This window comes from Macrotis lagotis, chromosome 4 (genome assembly GCF_037893015.1).
Source record: "Macrotis lagotis isolate mMagLag1 chromosome 4, bilby.v1.9.chrom.fasta, whole genome shotgun sequence".
Taxonomy (NCBI): Eukaryota; Metazoa; Chordata; class Mammalia; order Peramelemorphia; family Peramelidae; genus Macrotis; species Macrotis lagotis.
Window position 1 is genome coordinate 107,546,987 of NC_133661.1, and position 22,873 is coordinate 107,569,859.

At 35.6% G+C, this 22,873-nt stretch overlaps 1 long non-coding RNA gene across 2 annotated transcripts in view; it reads right to left on the bottom strand.

The window, feature by feature from the left end:
• Positions 1-14,798, bottom strand: part of LOC141519984 (uncharacterized) — a 71,189-nt gene extending 56,391 nt beyond the window's left edge. Inside the window, exon 1 of one of the 2 annotated variants that reach the window (XR_012477496.1) lies at positions 14,572-14,798. This is a non-coding gene — a long non-coding RNA (uncharacterized LOC141519984). Of the gene's footprint in view, positions 1-12,116; positions 12,490-14,571 lie in introns of those variants that run through there. The other variant, XR_012477497.1, reaches the window with a different exon arrangement.
• Positions 14,799-22,873: the final 8,075 nt, after the last annotated feature.

Consider the following 22,873-nt stretch of genomic DNA (forward strand, 5'->3'; position numbering starts at 1 on the left):
TCTAAAAATATCTATAAATCTTCTTTTTTGGATAGGAAGTGTTAATCTATCTTTAGTTGTCTTAAGTTCATGGGCTCTGTATTTTGATAATATAGTACAGTTTTCATTTTGTGAAAATACTTTGCCAATCTATTATAGTTGATTTTACAATTTGGAAAGTATTCATTAAGGCCAAATTGTAGAAGGGTTTGGTTGTTTTAAGCATGTTCTTCCAATTGAACTTTGATTTTGGGTTTTTAGTAAATCTATTTAGTGGGGCTTCAAACTCAAATAGAAACACATCCCTACGGGATGTATATTAATTTAGAAAACCACAAATTAACATTATCTATGTAATATTGTATTTTCATTTATTTTGTAAACCTTTCCCAATTACATTTAAATCTGGTTTGAATCTCAGTCAGGAGTTGTGAGGTAAGAGTTTATTAACTCTATCTTACTCTTTTCATTCAGTCTTCTCCTGTATAATTTCATACTTGATGTCTTGCTTAGATGAGAACAAGATATTTTTAGTATTATATTCACTAACTGGTTCAATGTAACATACATTTGAACTCAAAGTATTCAATGCTTTTGTTTCCTTGGTGTATGTTAAGAATTTTATACCTATAGAATACAAATGGCATTTCAAAATCCTTGGAAAAAATTTTCATGAGATTGAATTTTTTGGTTTTTAGTAGAGCCATATAGCTTGAAGTCATCCATATGCATCAACTGATTAATAAAATGTTTTAGTATAAATTCCTCTTTAACTTCTATTTATAAGATACTTAGACAAAACATTTAAATATTATTTTTTGTCATTTTTATGTTGGTGACTTTTTTTCATCCATATGCACATATATATTTTGATGTTACAAAATTTCCTGATCTGGTTAGCATTGTACATAAACATGCTTACAGATTGCTTATTTTCATTATGAGGATTTAGGATTAAAGGAAAGAGACATCAGATGCCAAAGGATTGTATGTGTTTGTGTGTGTGTGTGTGTGTGTGTGTGTGTGTGTGTGTTGTTTTTCTTACTCTGGATGGGGATAACATTGTCCATAGCTGGTCCAAAACAATTGTCCTAGCTCTGAATTGCTGAGATGAGCTGCTTCTATCAAGGTTGTAAATCTCACAATGTTGTTGTTAATGTGTACATTAGTCTCATGGTTATACTCCCTTTGCTCAGCATCATATCCCATGTCATTTTTTCAAATTTGCCCCAAATATTCCAGTGTTCTTACTTTCTTTGGATTATAATATCTATATACATAAGGTTACATATATATATATATATGTACACATAAATATGATGAAATATAAGTGTGAAACTGAGTCAATGGCTTTGTGATAATCAACAAAGGCATTATAGATTTTATAGCATTTTCAGATGACTTGTTTAAAAATTGTCAAATTAATACTAAGTAATTCTTTATATTGGAGATTTTTTTTGTCATATGCATTTATTACTCAAATAATATATTATTTTCTTGTAACCTTTCCTTCTGCTTCCTCCCATGGCAAAAGCTGTTAAAACATTACAAAAATAGACAAACACATTTTGTTCTACATTTTATAGATTCAATAGGGTTCTCATCTTTGAGTAATAAATATGTGATGCCTTCAATGAAGAAAGCAGAGTTGAGGCTTGTTTTTCAGAGGATGCTATTTAAGTTCTTTGCTAATAATTCACACATCTTTGTGAGGTGTTTAATAGTAATGGAGCTCAGATGCCCCTATTGCTTTACTATTTTGCAAAGGAACTTTTGTTTTAATTACCTCCTTGATATAACTTTTTCATTCATTATAGTAAAGGTGCATAAGATTTCTTTCTCTTTTGATTCAACTTATCTTTTTTTTTTGTTTTATTAGGCTTTTTGTTGCCTGACATTTTCTACAATCTTCTTCAAGATTTTTTTTCTCCTCTGAATTATTTCCTTGTCAATACTCTATAGTAAAGTTTTTGATTGGTATGGTATTATTATGTTTTATATTAGTAGGAGTAGTAGTAAGAGGAAGAGGAGTACTTGTTGCTGTCATTGCTTTGACTCTGTCTTCATTTTTTTTTCCACTTGGTCCAATGGATTTTTTTTCTATTTGTGGTATATGACCATGATCTAATACTTCTTGTTTTGAAATGCTCTGTGTCAAGTTGATCATCAAGCTTCACCTGGGGCCAGTTTTCAACCATATGATACCCCATTTCTTTTTTTTTTAATTTTAAATTCATGGAATAAAACAAACATTCCCATAATACAATATAATAAAAAAGATGATTGCACATGAAATTGCAAATTTACCATGTATGTACAAATTGCTATTCCTTTAAAAAATGCAACAAAGTTATTATATAAATATGATACTATCTATTAAGAACATTGTTCTTAGACTTCCGGCCAAGATGGCGGAGAGAAGACAGGCACAGTTCTAAAGTCTCCTGATCTCTTCCCCATCTATCACATGAAACAAACCTCTTAAAAGAATTCTGAACCAGGAAACCCAGAAAGAAAAGCCAGTAGAGGAAAATCTACCTCAGGATTTGTCTCCCGCAACAGCCTTGGCTGAGTACCTGCAGGTGAGTCTGGGCTCCGAGGGAAGATCAGCCCGGAATCAGCCAGATTGACAGCTGAATTGGAACCAGGAGTCTGAGGGCCCGAGAGCCAGTCCTGCTGGATCAGCGGTGGGGCTGGACAAAAGGGGCTTGGGTCCGCGGGGAAGCAGAGGCTCTGGTGTTGGTGCTGTCCCCCTGGAGCTTGGGGAAGGGGCTGCTGGGAGAGGTCTGGTGCAGGAGAGCTGCAGACGCCATCCCTGGGCTCCTCAGGTCAGAGAAACTCTGAGCCCACGCCTCCATTGCACTGAGGCCTCTTCTCAAACAAATGCAAACTAATTCTACCTCAGGCCCAGGTGTGTGAGCAGAAGAACCAGCCCAGCTGAGGAATGACCTCAGGCCAGGGTAAAGCCCACCATTGATTGAAGGCAAAAGAATTCAATAGTTCCAACTCCTCCCTTTGGGCAAAGGGAGAAGGCCTCCCAACCAAGGTCACAGACACTCCAGAGAGGGCAACCAGCACCTCCTACTGGCCAGCCAGAGAAACTGCACTCAGTAAAGCCTTTAGCGATCCCAAGCCCAGGTGAACCAGCCCCCCCAACTCAAGGTCTTAGCATAAAGAAGGGTCAGCGGAAAGGTGGATCCATAGAAAAATTCCTGGAAGGGAAAGATCCAACTCAGAGAGACCTGGAACCTCTGAGGAGAATACAATGTGGTCTCCAGCACAGAAATACTTCCTTGAAGAAATAAGGAAGGAGCTTAAAAATTTGGGAGAGACAATTAATACCTTGCAACAAGAAAAAAAATCCTTAGAAAGTACAATTGGACAAACACAAAAGGAGAATAAATCTCTCAGATCCTCAAATGAGCAAATGCAAAAAGAAATTAATTCTCTCAAAACCTCAATTGGTCAAATGGAAAGCTCTTTCAAAAGTAGAATTGACCAATTGGAAAAGGAGTTGCAAAAGGTTAATGAAGAAAACTCCTCCCCCCAAAAAAGAACAGAGTCTACAGAAACTAACAACTCCATGCGACAGCAAGAGTCAGTTAAACAAAATCAAAAAATAGAAAAAATAGAAGCAAATGTAAAATACCTCATCAACAAAATTACTGGTCTGGAGAATAGATCGAGGAGGGGCAACCTGAAAATTATAGGACTTCCTGAAAACATTGAAGAGAATAAAAGCCTGGACTTATTATTACAGGATCTAGTGATGGAAAACTGCCCTGATATCATGGAATCAGAGGGCAAAGTAGTTATTGAAAGAGTACATCGATCCCCACCAGAAAAAGATCCTAAAATGAAAACATCAAGGAATGTGGTGGCCAAACTGCAGAACTATCAGATAAAAGAGAAAATCCTGCAAGCAGCCAGAAAGAAGCAATTTAAATATCAAGGAGCCACAGTAAGGATCACGCAGGACCTGGCTGCATCAACTTTAAGGGATTGAAGGGCCTGGAATGAGATATTTCGAAGAGCATGGGAGCCTGGAATGCAGCCAAGAATCTACTTTCCTGCAAAGCTGAGCCTTCTCTTCCAGGGAAAAAGATAGACATTTAACAAAATGGAAGAGTTCCAAAAATTTCTGATGAAAAGACCAGAGCTAAAAAGAAAATTTGGATATCAAACAGGAGGTTCAAGAGACACATGAAAAGGTAAAAGAAAAAAGGGTGCAGTAAAAGGAAAAAAATGTAATCCAGTAAATTGAAACTGGCTATATTCTAGCATGGGAGGGGGGAGACTCTCATAAATCCTTAGAAATGTAATTCTAACAGAGAGAATACACCTAGCCAGAAATGATGGACATCCATGACCTATCCATGAGACTGATATCTAATGGGATGTAACTGGCTTTAACCCCACTTGGGAGAAAGACTCTAATAACTCTCAGGAATTTTGACTCTATCCAATAGAATATACTGAACTAGAAGGGACAGACACTCAGAATTTTCTATGACCTAGATAGAATGATCAAAAAAATACACTACCTCCCTAAAAAGGGGGACAGGAAAGAGATGGGAGGTGGGAGGGGATTGAATGGGACAAATCTCATTACACTAAGAGGTAGAAAAAACCTATGGTAATAGAGGGGAAGAAGGGAGCAGAGGAGAAACACCTGAATGTTCATCAGACTTGGCTTAAAGTCAACCTACACATACTCAGTTAACTTATAAAACATCTAACCTTTCAATTATTAAAAGGGGAAAAGGGGAGGGGGGATGGAGAAAGGGAAGGGGAGTGGGGGAAATAAGGGGAAATACCAAAAGGAAGGGAAGGGAAAAGGGAAAGGGGAAAGAAAGGGGAGGGTGTGATATAGGAGGACAAACATACTGAAGGGGGTGGTATTCAAAAACAAAATACTGGGGAATATGGATAAAAGGGGGGGAAAGGGGGTAAAGTACAAACAGAGGGAAGATAGCACAGAGGGCAATAAAGAATTAGTAATCATAACCTTGAATGTGAATGGCATGAACTCTCCCATAAAACATAAGCAAATAGCAGAGTGGATTAAAAACCAGAATCCTACAATATGCTGCTTACAAGAAACTCATTTGAAGCAGAGAGATACATATAGAGTAAAGGTAAAAGGTTGGAGCAAAATATATTTTGCTTCAGCTGAAGTAAAAAAAGCAGGGGTAGCAATCCTTATCTCAGACAAAGCAGCAGCAAAAATAGATAGCATTAAAAGAGATAAGGAAGGAAACATTATTCTCCTAAAAGGTACCATAGACAATAAAGTCATTTCAATATTGAATGTATATGCACCCAGTGGGACAGCACCCAAATTCTTAGAGGAGAAGCTGAAAGAATTACAGGAAGACATAGACAGGAAAACTCTACTAGTAGGAGACCTCAACCTCCCGCTATCAGATCTAGATAAATCAAATCATAAAATAAACAAGAAAGAAATTAGGGAGGTAAATAGATTGTTAGAAAAATTAGCTATGGTAGACTTATGGAGGAAACTGAATGGGGATAGAAAGGTATATACCTTTTTCTCTGCAGTACATGGAACTTATACAAAAATTGACCATGTACTAGGACATAAAAACCTAATGATCAACCGCAGAAAGGCAGAAATAGTGAATACATCTTTCTCAGATCACAATGCAATAAAAGTCATATGCAATACTGGGCCAAGGAGATAGAGACCCAGAGCAAATTGGAAACTGAATAACCTCATCTTAAAAAATGAGTGTACCAAAAAACAAATTAGAGAAAGAATTAACCATTTTATCCTAGATAATGATAATAATGAAACAACATACCAAAACCTATGGGATTCATTCAAAGCAACTCTCAGGGGATATATTATAGCTCTAAATGCTTATATGAATAAATTGGAGAAAGAGGAAATCAATGAACTAAACATGCAACTAAAAAATTAGAGAAAGAGCAAATCAAAAATCCCCAATCAAATACCAAATTAGAAATTTTAAAAAGTAAAGGAGAAATTAATAAAATTGAAAGCAAAAAAACTACTGAATTAATAAATAAAACCAAAAGTTGGTATTATGAAAAAACTAATAAAATTGATAAACCTCTGGTCAATTTGATTAAAAAAAAGAAAGAAGAAAACCAAATTGCTAGTATTATAAATGAAAAAGGTGAACTCACCACCAATGAGGAGGAAATTAAGTAATAATTCAAAATTATTTTGCCCAAGTCTATGCCAATAAATTTGATAATCTAAGTGAAATGGATGAATATTTACAAAAATATAAGTTGCCCAGGTTAAATGAAGAAGAGATTAAATACCTAAACAACCCTATCTCAGAAAAAGAAATTCAACAAACCATTATTGAACTCCCTAAAAAAAATCTCCAGGGCCTGATGGATTCACAAGTGAATTCTACCAAACATTTAAGGAACAATTGGTTCCAATCCTATATAAACTCTTTGGAAAAATAGGGAAATATGGAACTCTGCCTAACTCTTTCTATGAAACCAATATGGTACTGTTACCTAAACCAGGAAGAGTTAAAACAGAGAAAGAAAATTATAGACCTATTTCCCTGATGAATATAGATGCAAAAATCCTAAATAAAATCTTAGCAAAATGACTACAACAAGTCATCACTAGGATAATACATTATGATCAAGTAGGATTTATTCCAGGAATGCAGGGTTGGTTCAATATTAGGAAAACTGTTAGTATACTCAATTATATCAATAACAAACCTATCAGAAATCATATGATCATATCAATAGATGCTGAAAAAGCTTTTGTCAAAATACAGCATCCATTCCTATTAAAAACACTAGAGAGTGTAGGAATAAATGGACTGTTCCTTAACATAATTAGCAGTATCTATCTGAAACCATCAACAAGCATTATATTCAATGGGGAGAGGCTAGAGGAATTTCCAATAAGATCAGGGGTCAAACAAGGGTGCCCATTATCACCACTACTATTCAATATTGTATTAGAAATGTTAACATCATCAATTAGAGAAGAAAAAGAAATTGAAGGAATTAGAATTGGGAAGGAAGAGACAAAACTCTTACTCTTCGCAGATGACATGATGGTCTACCTAGAGAATTCCAAGAAATCATCTAAAAAACTACTGGAAACAATTAGCAATTTTAGCAAAGTTGCAGGTTATAAAATAAACCCCCATAAATCCTCAACTTTTCTATACATGTCTAGCAAGAAACAGCAGGAAGTGCTAGAAAGAGAAATCCCATTCAAAGTAACCTCAGACAGTGTAAAATATTTGGGAGTCTATTTGCCAAGACAGACTCAGAATCTTTTTGAAAACAATTATAAAACACTTCTCACACAAATTAAATCAGATTTAAATAACTGGGCAAATATCAACTGCTCATGGATAGGGAGAGCTAATATAATAAAAAATGACAATTCTACCAAAACTAAACCATCTGTTTAGTGCCCTACCAATCAAACTTCCAAAAAAATTACTTTAATGAGTTAGAAAAAATTTTAAGTAAATTCATATGGAGAAATAAAAAGTCAAGAATTGCCAGGAGCTTAATGAAAAAAAATGCAAACGAAAGTGGCTTAGCATTACCTGATCTAAAATTATATTATAAAGCATCAGTCATCAAAACTGTTTGGTATTGGCTAAGAAATAGAGTGGTGGACCAGTGGAATAGACTAGGTGTAAAAGCAGGAGAGGAGTATAGTAATCTGCTGTTTGATAAACCCAAGGAGTCTGGCCACTGGGATAAAAACTCCCTCTTTGATAAAAACTGCTGGGATAATTGGAAGTTAGTATGGAAGAAACTGAGATTAGACCAAAACCTCACACCCTTTACCAAGATAAGATCCAAATGGTTACAGGACATAGACATAAAAAACAATACTATAAGCAAATTAGAAGATCAAGGACTAGTCTACCTGTCAGATCTATGGAAAGGGGACCAGTTTATGACTAAGGAAGAGCTGGAGAACATCACTAAAAACCAATTAGATGATTTCGATTACATTAAATTAAAAAGCTTTTGCACAGATAAAACCAATGTAATCAAGATCAAAAGAAAAGTAGTAAATTGGGAAACAATCTTTAAAATTAATGATTCTGACAAAGGACTCATTTCTAAAATATACAGAGAACTGAGTCATATTTTTAAAACAAAAAGCCATTCCCCAATTGACAAATGGTCAAAGGATATGCAAAGGCAATTTACAGATGAGGAGATCAAAGCAATCCATAGCCATATGAAAAAATGCTCTAAATCATTAATTATTAGAGAAATGCAAATTAAAGCTTCTCTGAGGTACCACCTCACACCTCTCAGATTAGCCAGTATGACCAGGAAGGATAATAATCATTGTTGGAAGGGTTGTGGGAAATCTGGGACACTATTACACTGTAGGTGGATCTGTGAACTCATCCAACCCTTCTGGAGAGCTATTTGGAACTATGCCCAAAGGGCAACAAAAATGTGCATACCCTTTGACCCAGCAATACCACTACTGGGTCTATACCCTGAAGAGATGAGGAAAAAGGGTAAAAACATTACTTGTACAAAAATATTTATAGCAGCCCTGTTTGTGGTGGCAAAGAATTGGAAATCCAGTAAATGTCCTTCAGTTGGGGAATGGCTTAGCAAACTGTGGTATATGTATGTCATGGAACACTATTGTTCTATTAGAAACCAGGAGGGACAGGATTTCAGGGAAACCTCGAGGGATTTGCATGAACTGATGCTGAGTGAGATGAGTAGAACCAGAAAAGCACTGTATACCCTAACAGCAACATGGGAGTGATGTTCAACCTTGTAGGACTTGCTCATTCCATCAGTGCAACAATTGGGAACAAGTTTGGGCTGTCTGCAAAGGAGAGTACCATCTGTATCCAGATAAGGAGCTGTGGAGTTTGAACAAAGTACAAGGACTATTCCCTTTAATTTGGGAAAAAACCCAGATATCTTATTGTCTGATCTGGTTACCTCTGAGAATTCTGTTCTCTTTAAGGATATGATTTCTCTCTCATCACACCCAATTTGGAGCACGGTACAACATGGAAACAAAGTAAAGACTGATGGAGTGCTATCTGTGGGGTGGGGGTGGGGAGAGGGAAGCAAGATTGGGAGAAAATTGTAAAATTCAAATAATATCTTTAATAAAAAAAAAAACATTGTTTTTGCCAAGATGAAAAAAAGAGGAAAATTATCATTGTTAGAGAAGTTCTGGAAGGACTGGGACATTGATGCATTGCTGGTGGAGATGTGAATGCATCTAACCTTTCTGGAGAGCAATATGGAACTATACCCAAAGAGCAATAAAACTGTTCATACTCTTTGACCCAACAATTACAATTCTAGGTCTATATCCAGAAGAAATTATTTTTTTTTTAGGTTTTTTTTTTTTTTGCAAGGCAAATGGGGTTAAGTGGCTTACCCAAGGCCACACAGCTAGGATTTGAATTCAGGGATGACTCCAGGGCCAGTGCTCTATCAACTGGACCACCTAGCTGCCCCAAGAAATTATTTTAAAAAAGGTAAAAGTCCTACATGTTCCAAAATATTCATAGCAGCTTTTTTTGCAGTGGCAAAGAATTGAAATCAAGGGGATGTTCATCAATTGAGGAATGGCTAAAAAAGTTATGGTACTTGTATACTATGGAATATTATTGATCTATAAGAAACCATAAATGGTCAATCTCCAGAGATACATGGAATGATTTATGGGATCTGATGTTAAATGAAGGGAGTAGAACCAAGAGAACAATATACACATCAACAACAACATTGTGAGATGAACACCTTAATAGAAGCAGCTCTTCCTAGTTCAAAGAGTTAGAACAACTGTATTAGACCAGCTATCGCAATGTTGTCCCCATCCAGAGAAAGAAAAACAACACACACACACACACACAGAAACACACACACCCTTCACCATCAGATGAACACTTTAAAAAAATTATCTCTTATATATTTTTCCCCTTAATACTAATTCATCATACTGAAAATAACTAATCTGTAAACATGTTTATCAAAATATGTATGATGCTAACCTGCTGCTGAAGGAAGGGAGGCAGGTAGGGAGGGTGGAAAGAAATTTTATAACTTAAAAATACACATGTGTATATGCATGAAAATGAATAATTAATTTTTTAAAAAGAACATTGTTCTTGATATTTGTGGATCAATATTTTTTGGACAACAGTTCTATCTGTATTTATATGCTGACACAATTTTACTTGATTTGTTGAATTCTCAAGGTTATTTTGTGACTCTGTAGGAAGGAGAGCTATCAAATATTAGTCTTCAAAGGATACCAATCTTCTAGTCTTTCCTTCTTGCCATATAAATGACTTTCTAAGGTGTCTAATAAATACTCAGGTTCTTCAAAATGAAGTTCATTATTTCTGGTATTTCTTTGTTCAATCTTCATTGTTCAAGAAACTCCTTAAATATATTCCATCTGTAATTTCTGGCGGTAGTGATCTGATCCTAAATTTCTGACATAATCTTTTCTGTTTCTATAAATAAATAAATTTTATAAATAAATTTTATTAATGAGTCAACTTCTTTGACATCATTCTGCTCCTTTAGTCCATGAGGTTTTCCACTGTGGAGATGCTTTTGATTCCTCTCTTAGATATTAGTCATTTCATCTGAGTAATTCATCAGTAAACCACTTTGTGCTTCATTTGAGGTTGTACTTGTGAAAGGGATAATTTGAACTCAAGTATAAGACTACATTTATTCCTATTCTTATGTCCAACTTCCCATGACTCTTTTTGGGTTTTCCTTGTCAGATACTGGAATGTTTTGCACATTCTTTCATCAGATAATTTTGCAGGTGAGGAAACTGAGGCAAACAGAGTTAAGTGTCTTTCCTAAAGGTCACATAGCTAGTAAATGTCTCAGGACAGATTTGTAATCCAGAAGAGGAGTAGTCCTTACTCCAGGACCAGTACTTTACTATGCCACCTAGTTTCAGCCCATTGCTCCATCCTATCAGTATCTTTTTGGATCCTGACTCTTCTAGTGTATTAGCTATCCCTTCTACCTTTGTGTTTCCAGCAAATTTGGTTAGCATAGATCAATGCCCCCATTGAAGTAAAACACTAAAATTTTTACCAGATTGATATAGGCACCATTTCCCATTTCCATTCCTTTTTTTTTATAAACTCTTCCCAGTTCCTAGAAGGCATATCCTTTTCCACTCTGCCTCTTAGAACGTCTAGTGTTATTCAGAACTTAGTTCAAGAACAATTTTCTTTATGAGATCTTTTTTTTTAGGTTTCTTTTTTTTTTTGCAAAGCAAACGGGGTTAAGCGGCTTGCCCAAGGCCACACAGCTAGGTAATTATTAAGTGTCTTAGACCAGATTTGAACCCAGGTACTCCTGACTCCAGGGCTGCTGCTTTATCCACTATGCCACCTAGCTGCTCCTATGAGATCTTTTCTAATCACCTCCAGTGCCTCTTCTCTCTAAATTCCCTTGTATTTCTTTCATATATACTTATATATTTGTGTGTGCTCCTCCCAGGTAGAACATGAATTTCTTTTTTGACAGAGTTTCATTCTTGTCTTCAGTATTTCCAAGCCTAGTAAATCTAAGTGGATAGAATGGACCTGGAAATAGGAAAACATAAGTTAAAATTGAACCTCAGATACTAGTTGTGTCACTGTGAACAAATCACTTAACCTTTGTCTGCTTCAGTTTCCTCAGATGTAAAATGAATATAATAATAATATCACCTACATTATAAAATTCTTGTGAGAATCATATCAGGTAACTTTTGTTCAAGTGTTTGGCAAAGTGCTTAGGTATTGAAATGTTTATTCTTCATTTTCATAGAGCTTGCCACATGGTCAAGGAGGCTTAATAAATGCTTTTAAACTTATTGGAGAAGCTCCAGTTTCTGGGCTTTGAAATAAACTTAAGTCCTTATTGTTCAATAGACTCAGTTGATGAGAGCTTGAGCAGGCAGTCCGTGGTAAAAAGATAGGATCAGTTCTATGATTTAAGAATGCTATTAATTACAGGAAGTACATGTCAAATGAGTACTTACCAAACAGATGCATAGAAGTAAAATGACTAAATGTTGCCAGAGATGATACTTTCATCATTGTCACCCCCTGGCTGCCACTTTCACTTACCCTGAAAATTCTAGTCCAGGTACCTCATCTTCAAAAGGATTATGATGGAGAGGGAAATGAGTACCCTTGTCTTGTACTATCTTGAATTGATGGGCTCCTTTACCACATAATTTGTGAACCATTTACCATATCTCCCTGATCTGCTATAATCAACAGAATACTATCATCAAAAGGAATTCTATCACTTTATAATTGGGAAACTACTGTTCTAATCCCTTTGATTCAATATCATTGCTAAATGAAGCATGAACACCTTTTCCCTAGTGCCTTTTTCTATTCCTGTTGTTGTTTTTCAGTTATGTCTGATTCTTTGTGACATCATTTGGAATTTTCTTGGCAAAGATATTGGACTGGTTTGCCATTTCCTTCTCTACCTCACTTTACAGATGAAGAAAATGAGGTAAAAAAAAAGATCTAGTGATTTGTTCAGGGCCACATAACTAGTATCTGAGGCCAAATTTGAATTCAGGTCTCACTGATTCCAGTTCTGTAACTCTATTCACTGCATCTCCTAGTTGTTCCTGTCTTTCCATATTTTCATCTTTTCCCTTTTCCAGTCTAGTTCTTTCTCTTCTGAGGCAATATTTCCACTGAAGATTCTGGTATCCTTACTCTATCATTAATAAAATCTCCATAAATATTAGACCTTTTCTTTTGATGGTCTCTCTATCTTTTGATATTCATAGAGACTCCCAAATACCCGGAATGCTTTATACCCTTCTCTAATGATGGTTGTTTTTTTTCTTCCTGTCTGCTTAATATAATTGACCTCAATAAGGAAATGGCATACTCTATGTTTCCCATTGCCACTCCAGAGCCTCCTCATAGAGAAATAACTGTTTGTTAGAGACCTAAGATCTATTGCTTGCCCCCTTCTTTAGTTCCTCTTTTGCATTGTCTTTACCTGTCACTTTTTTCAGTGATGAAAGTTCATTGAAGACAAAAGACCAAGATTATTTCGATTTGGTTTTTTTATATGCTCAGTAAATTGCATATTATCTGTGTTTATAAATAGTCGTGTTGGGGGCAGCTAGATGGTTCAGTGGATAGATCACTGGCCCCGGAGTCAGGAGGACCTGAGTTCAAATTTGACCTCAGACACTTAATAATTACCTATGTGACCTTGGGCAAATCATTTAATCCCATTGCCTTAAGTAAATATTTTAAAAAATGGTCATGAATATCATAAAGTTGATGGAGTGCTGACTTAGCAATATTGGGAAGACTTGAGTTTGAATCCTCCCTCAGACACTTATTAGTTGCCTGACTGTGGAAAACGCTCAACTTCTCTCAACCTCATTTATTTCATCAGTAAAATTGGTATAATAAAAGCACCTACTTCAGAGAGTTATTTTGAGTATCAAATCTAGAGATTTTACACAAAATACCTTTGAAATCTTATTTAAAATTGCAAATGTAAATTCCTTTACACTATAAAGCTTTTCTTTCATTTGGTATTGTTAGCCTTGCTCTAAGTGGAGAACCCATCAGTCACAAGACTCTGGTTGATGGGAAGACAAGTCTGCTGCCCCCAAGGTCACTAGCAGCCAAACCAACCCTGAATAAATCTGGGAGCAATTTGCTTGCAGAACAGATTTGGGGAAATGCCTTGGGGACAGCAGTATTTGATGATACTCAAAACAACTCTGTGAATAGGTCATATATGTATATATATATATATGCATAATAACAACAGCAGCACATACATACAGATTCATACATGTATTCACAGTTAATATGTATCTGAGATGTGATTCAAATTTATATCTTCCTGACTCCAAGTAAATACTCTATCTCCTATGCAACCTATCTTCCCATTTACAAAAGAGTATAAAACAATGAAAATGTATTAAATGCAATAAAATACAAAAAAAGCATTACAATGAAATAATTGATATTGAAATAATAAATATGATATGTTGAATAATGATGAGTACACACATGCATGTATATTTTGTGTATTTGTATATTTGAAAACATTACAGGTCTATAAAAACATCAGATATTTTTATAGCAAAATGAGAAAGAGGAGGATACAAAAGAATGTTTGCAACAATGTTGAAATATTCCAATAGGGGTGAGGAAAAAAAAGGTTGTCAATAATTATCTATGAGGCTAATTCTATTTGACCTCTGCTTAGTCTCTAGCCCCTCTGTGAAAGACTGAGGAATTGGGTCTTCATCCCCAAAGTGAAGGGCTAAGCATTGCAACCTGGTCAATTGAGTGTAAATGTGCTTAAAGGTGTCTCAGACTTACTTCAGTTCTTATGGTTAAGCTTCATCATGAGGACTGACTGTGAGGTCAATTCCTCTCTGCTATTTCCTGACACATCAGAGGGAGGGGAATGAGGGAATAAATCTCTCCCAGGAATGTGCAGGGTCATAGATTCTCCTTTCTCTGTGGTGTAGAATTGACTAGTTTACCTGCAGAGCCCCGGAGTCCATGGATCTCCTACCTGACATGTAGGATTTACTGCCTGCAGCTGGTATTGCAGCCCTGTGGATGCAGTAATAGAATGTGCTTCTCTGCTGGGCTCCTCACACCAACCTTTCTTTTCTTCAGATTAAAATATTTGAAGGTGGTCATGCTGCCAATCAAGGACAAACCGATCATGGAAAGGGTCTCAAGATAAACAGCCAAACTCTTAATCTTCAGGCATTTCCCCAAATCTGTTCTGCAAGCAAATTGTTCCCAGATTTATTCAGGGTTGGTTTGGCTGCTAGTGACCTTTGGGGCAGGAGACTTGTCTTCCAATCAACCAGAGTCTTGTGACTGATGTGTTCTCCACTTAGAGCAAGGCTAACAATAACAAATGAAAGAAAAGCTTTATAGTGTAAAGGAATTTACATTTGCAATTTTGAATAACATTTCAAGGACAGACATAGAATTCTTTTGAATGCCATTATGAGGTTGGACAGGACCTTCTGGCTCCATCTTCGAGGACCTTTTGATTTTTACAGAGGCCTTGTATTATGAATAAAATGTTCTGTTACAATACTAATAATGATTTTTTTGGGGGAAGTCATTCATATGAAGAACTCAGTTCCTACTGATTGCATTCCAGATAGAAGAAAACAATCCTCCTTAAATTTACTTTTCTCTAACTCCTGTATTTATTATTCTTTCCAAATAGAAGGGGAAAAATCATGCTAACATTATTGTGAACTTTGGGGTAACAATAACTCAAAAAATCTGCATTCACCCATTATGTTTTTTAGACCTGTGTATCATCATTAGAATCACACAGGCTCATTTTTTTTTTTTTTTGGTATTTGGATAGTAATGGAATGGAATGATGGGATAATTTGTGGGGGATTTTTCACATGTATACAATTCAGAGAGAGAGAAAAACTGCTGAAATTTAATTCACTGGGGAAGTTGACACTGTAGCCTAGATATTAGAGTACAACTAACTTTATTTTTTGGCATGTGGATTCCCTGTGGGAAGTAATTTTTTTTTTAAGTTAAAAGCTGATGTTAATTAACATGAGAGCCCTTCTGCACTGAACTTGAAGTTTGGAGAGATTTTGGTTCCATTCCTCCTCTGAAATATGCAAGTTATACCACAGTGAATGAATCATTTAATCTCTCTGAGCTTCAACTTCCTCATTTATAAATTGGAAAGGTTAGAGAAACTGATCTCTCAAGTCAGCTCTTAATTCTTTGATTGTATGGCATATGAATCGAACCTACATATAGAAGACATAGAGGAAGTAAAGTAACATTTAAAACACTATTTAAATGTGAATTATTATATTTTATTTGACTTCATTTGATGGAAATACCTGTCTTTTATTAACAATTACAATCAGGATTGTGGAAAGCATACCATTAAGAATATTTGTTCAGTCACTAAAAATATTTGCTCAATTTTCCATATATTTGAGCAATTTTCCATATATTTGAGCAATATGTCTTATTCATTATGAGTCATCAAGGTACAATGGAAAGAGCATTAATTCTGGAATCAGAGGGCATGGGTTCAAATTTTCTCAGCGATGCATCTTCCAAAGTGACCTTAGATAAATCATTTAAGTATCTGGGCCTCAATTTCCTAATCTGCAAAATAATAGAGTTGTACTAAGTGATCCCAGGAGGCCCTATCATCTCTAGGTTTAGATATTATGATTTGTTTACAGCTAAAACTGATTTGAGTTTTATTTTCACTTAGCCCTACAAAATACATGCACCATAATGACCCCTACCTCTAGTGTCTTCCCTGAGAAGTCCTTGTAGAGAAGTGCTGTGACATCCCTACCATCATCAATATTAACTGACACCAATGAGCAGATGAACCTATGTAGCAGTAGACCCCAAACTTCCAACCCTGATATCAGCCCATTCTCTAATACCATTGCCTCTGGGGGTAACCCTTGTGGAGATGTAATATGTCAAGAACTACTGTGCCTATTTCTCAGTAGAAAGTTCTTATCTTAAATGTAACTGAGACCATCTTTCTATGATATCTCCCTCTCTTAGATTGTATGCTAATTTTAGAGGGAGGAATGGGTTGTTTTTCTATTTGGATCCCTCAGCAATTAGCACAGGTTTTTGTACAGAGTAAATCCTTAATATACTATTTTCTTTTTCATTTATTTCCTTATTTACAATGTCCATTAGCAACCAAGAAATCAGTGGATTATGCTGGATGGGAATTGTGTGTGTGTGTGTGTGTGTGTGTGTGTGTGTGTGTGTGTGTGTGTGTGAAAACAGTATTACTCTTTCTAGAAATGTTGTACTTTGCTCCAACAGGGGAGCAAGCATTATTTCCATTATTGGTACTCAAATGGCCCAATAATTCATGGAGTAGGGAATTCAGTGTTAGTTGTCCTCTTAACAGTTACTCTTTAACTCATGTATTTGTGATGGCCTTAATTGAGAGGGTCAGCAAAGCTTTAGAAGAGATCCTATAGACATTGGCGACAACCTTACCTCTCTGGATGCTTTGAAATAATGTTCACAATCAAAAGAAGTCATACAAGGATAGATCAAAGAACAGAAGTATCAACCAAGACCTTCATTTTTCTGTCCCTTTCTTTTTGTCACTTCCTTTGGAAGATTGTTTACTGTAGCTGTGAGGGATGAAGTAGAGAGAAAAACTTGATTTAATGAAAAGGTTTAGCACAAATCTTCCCCTTGGTAGGATCAGTTACTCTTCTAATGTCTGCAGAAAAGTCACCCTGAAATAATTACACTGTTAACAGAAAGGACCAGGCAGGAGAAGGGAAAACTTACTATTTTTCAGTCCTAGAGGTAAAAGGGAAGTTTATCATTTTGTTTTTTTCCTCAATTATTTTTTTCCTAGACAAATTTTTAATTTTGTCAAATGAAATGGCCAGCAACACTAGTTGTAATCTCAATTAAATCTTCCACTATTGTCCTGGAGCTGACTGGTTATATTCTTTCAAATATGAGTTTTATAAGTGATCCAAAGTTTCAGTCACTCTTAGAGAAACTAGATATTATGCATAATAGCAAGGAAGCAGCAAGTCTTTTACTTGCCAGAGGTTGGGAATACCACCCCCCCCTCCCAATAAATAAAATAAACGGATTTATTTTATTATAATAGAAGACTGTTCACAAAAGGAAACTGAAAAGGATGTGGGAAGGTTTGATCCCCATTTTAGGGAATGGTGCAGAAATCTAGCAAATCAGAAGCAGAGCCAGAAAGGGAATGAAAGTTGACTAGTCTATTATCTTCGCCAAAATGGAGAACCCAGACTAAACTCAATAATTAGAGAAAAGGGTTGTCATGGCAGAGAAATTTCCAGAGTGTCATGGCTGTTGGGGTCCATGAATATTTCATGAGGTTCTAGACATTGAGTCAAGATTGAGGAAGTGAAATCTGCTGAGACAAAGTCTATTAAGTCAGTCAAGAGAGGAACAAAAGTAAGAACATCATAATGCCTTGTTATTCTGTAAATGTCCACAGATACTTGGTGATTTATTAATAGTTTGGATGCTGGTCTATACTTTATTTGGAGAAACAGACTTGGACTTGATGACTTTTTAAAAAATCTATTTATTTATTTAAGCCAATTAAGGTTAAGTGACTTGACCAAGGTCACACAGCTAGGCAAATATTAAGTGTCTGGGGTCACATTTGAACTCAGGTCCTCCTGACTCCAGGGCCAGTGCTCTATCCATTGTGCCACTTAATTGCCCCCAGTTTGATGATTTTTTGAAATTTTGAAAGATTTTTCTAGATTCAGTGAGTTCTGGGTTAAGGCTTTTGCAAAAGACAAAATGATTCTGGATAGTGGCTGCTAGTTTGGAGGATGGGGAGGAGAGAATGTGATGAGAAGTCATTAGAAATGGATTTGAGATAAGGGTTCATCCCTTACTTTATGTGTTCTTGACAAAATGTTCCATTTCTGAGATTCCTTCCTCAATTGCCAAAGCAGGGATTGGTCTTCCTCAGGCTGGAGGAAGCCAGGTAAGTTTTACTTATCTCAGAGGGTTCTTATGGGAATCAAATATACCAACACTTATGTGAGTACTTTCCAAACTTTAAAATTATAATATGATTTTCAGCACTTACAACTTAAAATTTTGGAAAATTCATCACAATTATTATTTCATTCTAACCTCACTACAACCTCAGGAACTAGGTGCAATTTTTATACACATTTTACAAATGAGGAAACTGAGACTGAATAAATTTAAGTGGTTTGCCCAGAATCAGTGAGCCTGATATAGGGTTTGAACTTGAGAGATTTCTGACTCCAAGTGTATCACTCAATCCACTCTGTCACCTAGCTACATCTGAAATACATATTATAAGAAAAGTAATGGATTCAGAATGCAAAATAAAACATTCCCATTTTTGCACAATGGGAATTAGTTTTTTTTAAATTAAAAATATTGTAGTGGTTTTCTTTCTTAAATGAAGATGGGAAGGAGAGAAAATAAATGCTTATCCACTAAAAAAATTTTAATCAATATAATAATAACAATAAGCCAAACCCTTACTCCATAACTCTAATCTTTTCTTTTTGGTGATTAATTTGGGCAATTAATTTTATTTAAAAATTTTTATAAGATGATTATGCAGATATATTCAAATCATCTTTTCTCTATTTGCAAGTGAAGAAAAGACTGCATGTTTTGCTTGTCTGTTTTTTCTTTTCTGAATGTTAAGTCATTTTAGTGACTTATTCTCCCTGCAAATCACTTATTTTCTTGGAAATAATTTTTAAAGGAATAAATAAGTGGCTTTTTCTTAATTCTTTTTCAGTGACCAAGGAAGTAAAATGCCTGCTTATACCAAAAATAATTTAAGTATCTGCTAACTTGATAATCAAGTGGTTGAAATCTATGTTAGATCATTCCTCATTAATAAAGCCAATTTGCAAACATACATACCCACAAACATATATACAGAAAGAAAGAATGTTATTTTGTTGAGAGGTGTGTGTGTTTTTGTGGGTGCATATGCACACTCACGCATGTGTGTAGGAGGAATGAGAGGGGAGCAAGAAACTTTAAAACCCTAGTCTTTGGGGAATTGCTTTGAAGCTTCTAATTTTTAAAATGTCTTTGTCTAATTAGAAAACAAATTCAAATAATGATGTTCATTAGTTCTTATTGATTGGCTGAAGAAAATGGATGGGTGCATGATAACAAACTTATTATTTCTTTCTACATACCCTAACTTCCTTGTGAACCAAGGCTAGACAGGTTGGATCTATGGGATCTTTCCTGGAGGTGTAATGTAGAATAATGGGAAGAGTTCCTAATTAAGAATCAGAGAATTTGAACTTGTACCTCACCTCTGAGACCTTTGGAAAGTCACATTAAAGCTCCATAACCCTTAGTTCCCTCATTTGTAAAATAGGTGTGGGTGGGTGGGGGGGAGGGAAGTTGTATTTATAGTCTCTGGATTCTTTCTTTCCCATTATAGTGCTAAGATCCCAAGACTGTGACACTGGGAGGTGACCCCACCCTAAGCTTTCCCTGTCCTCAGGTTACAGTCTGAGACAGTCTGAGGGTTTGGATGCACTTTCATTCAGGCACATTTTCCTACATCCATGACCTTAGAGATTATCCAGTCAACCAATAAGCACTTATTGAAGTCCTCATATACCAGGTTTATGCACTGTGAATATAAGACCAATAGGGAATTGGCCTTCTCTTTACAAAAGTTATCTTTAATTGTGGGAAACCTCATATAAACTTGCAAATATATTTAATATATGCAATGTAAATTAAAAAAAATCATTTTGCAGGGAAGGGGTACTGGGATGATCATTTCAGGCCTCATGTACAAGGTAGTACGGAATTCAAGCTTTGAAGACAGATAAAGATTTCTGTTTGATGGAATTAACTAAGAAGTACATAACATGTTTAGGAGACAGATAACTTCATGAAAGGCACCAAGAAAAGAATATCCTGTAACCTTTTTTTAAATGACCTTAACCTTGAAAACTACTCTTTAATTTCAAATTTACTGCATTTGGGTACATGGTAGAGCTCTGGGCTGATGTTAGGAAGATAAATTCAAATCAAGCCTCAGATACTTACTGTGTGGCTCTGGGCAAGCCACTAAACCACTGTCTGCCTCTGTTGCCTCAACTCTAAATTGGGGATAATAACAGGATCTACCTCCTAGGGTTGTTGTGAGGATCAAATGAAATATTTATAAAGTTGCTTCTCATAGGACCTGGTTTATAGTAGGTGTGAAAAAAATACTTGTTCTTTTTCCTGCCTTTTCATACATTTCTTCTGTGACACTCAAAACTATTATTCTTCCTTGTTCTATTCTTCCTAGTACTCATAATTTTCCCCAATACATATGAAAAGATAAAACAGCTATGCTCTGGGTCACTTCCAACTCAACTCCAATAAATGGTGAGAATCCTGGATGTTTCCAAGTTTTGCTCACTGTGATTGGGCCAGTCCCAGAGCTATCAGGGGAGAAACTTCAGCTTCCTAACCAATTGCACAAAATGATGATGTTCTATATAAAACCAAGATTCAAAAGAACTTTGCCTCATATTTTTAACTGGATAAAAGAATTTATTGGCAGCCTGCATTAATTCCTATTTTCCAAATTACACAAAATAGCAGCCCAAATGAATTAATTTTCAAAGTTATTGGGATTGGGCATTAAAATGTAAAATTATTGATGTCATTTTGCTTGACTGATTAGGTCCTCAGCAAGTGTGGGTTTTTAATTATTCCACAAAAAGCTGAAGTTTATTAAGTTTGAAAGAAGAGTCCAGCAGGATATGCATCATGCAGTTGGTTTCAGCCTCATTACCTGGACTACTCAATTGCAAGAAAAGAATATTTAAATTCCTATTTATTAACTGATTGCCAAAGTAGCCTGATCATTTCAAGTAGCTTGCTCACTACAAGAGTAAGATGAATTGAGAAGTAACTGAATGATTGATTTGTCTCCTCTGGGGAAAAAAAATACAACATAAATGTGTCATATCCAGTTACAGAAAATTGATGTTTTATGTAACTCCTTTTGAAGTAGAAATTAAATTTCCTTAAAAGGTTATATTAAAAAGTAGATGGGACGGAACCGTGCACCAACACACCATTACTCTAATAAATCTGGGGGAAAAATACGTTTTGAAAAACTTTTCTGAAGTGTAGTGTTAAATTGATTTATGCAGTCCTGAACAGTAATTACGGAATGTGCTTATCTGGACACCCTCTGCTTCTATTGATCCTCCCTGTCTCCTGATGAAAAGCTCATAATTCATTACATTCTTGATGTTTAGAATTGTTGGAATTATTTATGACACACAGTTGTAGGTGCTAGGAGCCAAAGGGAGCCTCAGCTGATCATTTGCACTGCAGCAAAAGCTGTTTTCCTCTGCTGTGTAGGGAGTTGATTTTGGCCAGATATCAGGTAGACAGTGATGTCGGATCTTGTTGAAGGGCATTCACCTAGAAGTACCTCTCCAATTCAAAGACAGAGACTCATTCATAGAATTCCACCTGAAAAAGGTCTTAGAAACAATGTAATTCAACACACTCATCTTACAGATGAAGAGACCAAACACAGGAGAGATAATTTGTCCAAAGTCACCTGGGAATTAAATAAAAGACTTGGAATCTGAACACAGGTCTTTTTGACTCTATAATAACTATCTGAGGTTTCTTGTCACACATTGTTCTGAAGAACATTTTCTCAGTTGTTGGGGAGGTCAATCACTGGTATATCTCTGGAATTTTATAAAATCCCAAGAGAGACTCATATTGTCTGAAGACATACTCATTAAGTTCTTTTTATTTAATCTGCACCCAAATAAACTTGTCTAAAAATGGATTCTCAATTGAATCTTCCATTTTAACTAACATCATGGATTAATATGATTTCATCATATTGTTTTACTTTGTAATAGAAAACAAAACTTCATTGAAAGTAATTTTGAACCATGGATGCATCTCAAACAAGGGACAAATGTGACCAATAATTCCTTTCATAAAGGATTTCATTGAATATTTCATAATAGGAGCCTGATCATTTCTTCTCTCTAAGAGTTTATGTTCTAATGGAAGATAACATTGATGTACTGGATATTCAAATGTCTCAGTGTATGTATTTTTTAATTTATTTTCATCCATATGCACATGCAAATTTCCAAGTTACAAAATTTCCCTCCACCCTCCCTTCCCACTCCCTTGTCCTCAGTGGGGAACAGTCAGGTTAGCATTTTACATACATATTTTGATAAACATGTTTGCAAATTAGTAATTTTGGTCATGAGGAATTCATATTAAGGGAAAAATACATAAGA